Here is a 4,215-nt window from a genome sequence, read left to right as displayed (position 1 = left end):
GACAAATCCACAGGGAAGAAAAATCCCTGCCGAGGGCTAGGAGGCTTAGGGAGCCCTGGCTGAGCAGGAGGAGACCCAGCAAACCCACCCCAGCACTGAGCGGGGGTGCGTGGCTACGGGGTTGAGCCCAAATCGATGGGAGCCTCCAGCCACGGGGCCACGATCGAATGGCCCAAGGTCACCCTGGGTGCACGTGGGGCTGTTCAGATGCTTCGTCCCCATCACACCCTGGGCTCTTGTGGGATAACGGTACCCCCCATCCCCTTCGCCTTCAGGCCTTTGCTTTTGTCCCCCCATTTGCTGGTGTTTCCTTCCTCCCCGTTCCCTCACCGGCTCAGGCGGGGTTGCTGAGCATCAAGAAAGTCAGCGCTGGGCTTTGATCAGTGGCTATTGCCTGTGCCGCGCCAACAGCACGCTCCCCGCACGGCAGAGCCGCTCCCGGCCGCCCTTTCTTCTGTGTCAGGAGGCGGCTGGTGGAGATGTCGAACCTCAGTACGAATCCTTGCAATTAGGCCTGTTCTGCTGCCTGCCTCGTTTGATCTCCTTTAATTATTTATCGCCTTTTTTTTTTTCCCTTCTCCTTCCCGAATCCTCGGTTTCTTTCAAGTGATTATTTTCTTCCTCTCCCCACCGCTGCGACTGGCTCTGCCTGTTTGCTTGCAATTACCATCCCGTCTCCCCACTCCTGCCATCTCTCCCCTTTTGTTCTCCACCAGATCATCCCTTCATGCCTCTCTCCCGGCTGCACCCCCTAGCTCTTTGCCTGCCTGGCAGCTTTTGCTTGCTGCTTTTCTCCATTTTTCTTAACCTGGATGGCTATTGCCTTTCTCCATCCCATTCCAGGCATGGTTTTGGCCGTGTTTACCGCCGGTGCCAGCTCTCTGGCTGGGATCCTGCACCCTGGGCTGGGCTGTACTAGATCTCCCATTGCTATTTTCCCAGTCTATTGCCCAAAGCCCGACGGGGCCCCGCTGCAAAGCCCTGGCTCCTGGCAGCTCCCAGCCAAGCTTGGGGAGCCCCTTGGGGTGGCTGCCCCCCCCCCATGCCATGGTCTCCCTGTACTGCTTTTGCTGTTGGGGGGGCCCGACCACATCCCCTCATCTTCTTTGTTTCTCAGGGCCTGATGCATTATTCAGCGCTGAGGACGCTGCAGGTGTTGGAAAGATAACGGTGGTGGTGCAAAGGGCACGGGCTCACCCTGGGGATGCTGGATTTTCCTGTCATGGGCTGTTTTGCCCCTCCAGCGTTAAACCAGGAGAGGCCCTGACCACGCAGGAGGTTTTTCCTAGGAGGTGGCATCTGTTCTTACCCTGGGGGGACATGGCAGGGACAAAGACAGGAGCAGGGGGGAGGCAGCAGCTGCCCTGGTGATGTTCCAGGGGCTGCACCGCAGCTCCCACGCCCAGCCCCACTGCTTGGCCAGAGTTTAACAGAGCCGGTCCAACGTATGACTAAGCCCCTTGTTTGCATAGTCCCTACAATAACAGCCTGGAGAGCCTGCAGCCTGTGCTCAGCCCCTCTCCCACCCCAAACGACCCTGTCCCAGCTCCTGGGGCTGTTTTAGGCAGGGACAGGCTGCCCTGGAGCTGGGGGGGAGCAGTGTGTGATGTCTGCTTGAGTGTGTGCATGCATGTGAGCGTGTGTGCATGCATGTGAGCGTGTGTGCATGCTCAGGCAGCCCTGCCACGGGAGGGCACGCACATCTCACGCCCCGTGGGTGGCTGCAGGGGAGTGCATGGCTGGCACTGGCATGGAGCAGCTCTCTGGGAAGTCTCCGTGTCCCCAGGGCACACCGGCTGCTGGTGGGTGTCCCTGCTTGCCCGAGGCTGCAGAACCCCCCACCCTTGGCCAGGCTTCCACCCGTGGCTTTGATCCACCCGTGGCTTCTATCCCCTCGCTCCCCTCCAGGCAGGCTGCTTGGTTCAGGGGTGGTGATGCTGGGGAGTTGCAGGGGCTCGGGGCATCTGGGGTGAGCTGTACCCCGATCCCACCCCTCTTGCGGGTGGGGGGGGGTCTGGCCCAGCCCCTCCTCATGCAGCAGATGAGGCGTTTTTGTCTGGCCTTGTTACGCCGCTGACTTTAACTGCAGGAGAGGGTGATGGATAATGAATGTGGGATGCAGGTTTTGCAGAGCAGCCAGTAGGAAACAACCCCAAACGTGTGTTTAATCCTTGTGGGAAGAGGATGCTCGTTCCCTCCACTCTGTCCGCAGCTGGGCACCATCCCCCCCTGGCGAGACCCATCCCCATGGCCTGCTGCCACCTCGACCCACGGGAACCCCCCCGTCCCTTGTGCATGGGGTTGGGGAGGAAGGTGAGGGATGACAGCTCTGGCCATGGTGAGTGATTTTGGGCTGGCACTGGTGAGCAGTACTGCTGGCAGTGGTTTGGTCCCTGATCCAGTCCTCCCCAGAGGATCTCGGGGAGCAGAGCATCACTCAAATGCCACCTGCTGTGGGGACATCCCCACCCACACAGGTCTCTCCAGCCTGGGCTGTCCCCAAAAGCCCCCCTTAGACCCCAGCTCTGGCTCCCCATCCCCATCCGCGCTGCAGCTCCCTCCCCAAATCTCCCCTCTGAGACCAAACCCACTGTGGACCAACACCCGGGTGCCTTTGTTAGCTCTCTGCTTGGAACCGAGCAGCCAAATTAAGGAGGGAGATGTAGCCCCAGGGGAAACTGAGGCACTGGGTGGGGGGGGTGCTGGGGCAACCTATGGTGTCCCTGGCTGGGGTCCTGGCAGAGCAGCCGGGGTGGTTTCGGGGTGGTTTGGGCAGCTATACCCTCACCATGACCACAGAGGGTGGCTTTGGGGTGGTTTGGGTACCCCATCCCTCGCCATGAGCATGGTGTGGGGTTTTGGGGAGGTTTGGGTACCCTAACACCCACCAGGACCACATGGTACAGGGACATTTTGGTGGGCTGAGGGTGGCCCCAAACATCACAAGGCTGGTTCAGCACTGCCGCAGGGGCTCGCTCTCTTTTTTTGGCCATTTTGGGGATTTTTCAATGCATCTTCTCCTTTCGCAGCCACCCCACTCCCTCCTTGCATCCCAGTTGAGGTCTCCTCCTCAGGCCGGATCCTGCCACGCTGCCGCTCATCACCAGGCTAACTGGGACCAGAGCGAGTCGCACTGGTTGTACTGGGAGCTTTCCCACTCCCCAGTTTCACCACTTCCTGGCCTGCAAGGAGGGCGAGTGCTCAGCGTCACTGAAGGAAATGAGAATTAATTACGGACTCGTTAACACCGACTCATCCCCTGTGCCGCAGCACTGGGCAATGTCCCCAGCGGGGACCTGGCATGTCCTGCATCACCCCAGCCCCCCCAGCCAGCTTGAATCCCCCCGAACCCACCGGGATGGGGGTGCCCCAGGTGGTCCCAGGCAGCACTGGTAAATCAGCCGGGAATGGGGAGGTGATGGGCAGGGCTGGGCTGGCACTGGGGGCGAGGTGGGGCATCATGGTGAGGAGGTTAAGGTGTGGAGTGGGATACGGGATGGGATACGGGATGGGATACGGGATGGGATGGGCCATGTGTTGGGATGGGACACAGAGTGGGATACAAGGTGGGATGGGATGAATACAGGGTGGGATATGGGATGGAATAGGGTACAAGGTGGGATGCAGGATGGGATGGGGTACAGGATGGGATGGGATGGGGTGAATACAGGGTGGGATACAGGATGGAATAGAATACAGGGTGGGATACAGGATGGGATGGGGTACAGGATGGGATGGGATGAATACAGGGTGGGATATGGGATGGAATAGAATACAGGGTGGGATACAGGATGGGATGGGGTACAGGGTGGGGTACGGGATGGGATGGGATGAATACAGGGTGGGATATGGGATGGAATAGGATACAGGGTGGGATACAGGGTGGGGTACAGGATGGGATGGGATGGGATGAGTACAGGGTGGGATACGGGATGGAATAGAATACAGGGTGGGGTACAGAATGGGATGAGATGGGATAGGATGGGATGAATACAGGGTGGGATATGGGATGGAATAGGATACAGGGTGGGATACAGGGTGGGGTACAGAATGGGATGGGATGGGATGAATACAGGGTGGGATATGGGATGGAATAGGATACAGGGTGGGGTACAGGATGGGATACAGGGTGGGATACAGGATGGGGGATTTTCTGGCACTTGCCTCCCCCAGGTGTGAGCAGCCTGGCGGGGCAGTGGCCCCAGTGGCTGGTGT

Source organism: Haliaeetus leucocephalus, unplaced genomic scaffold (genome assembly GCF_000737465.1).
Source record: "Haliaeetus leucocephalus isolate CR32 unplaced genomic scaffold, Haliaeetus_leucocephalus-4.0 Scaffold395, whole genome shotgun sequence".
Lineage (NCBI taxonomy): Eukaryota > Metazoa > Chordata > Aves > Accipitriformes > Accipitridae > Haliaeetus > Haliaeetus leucocephalus.
The sequence above is the reverse complement of the archived record's forward strand: the minus strand, read 5'-3'. Positions refer to the sequence as shown.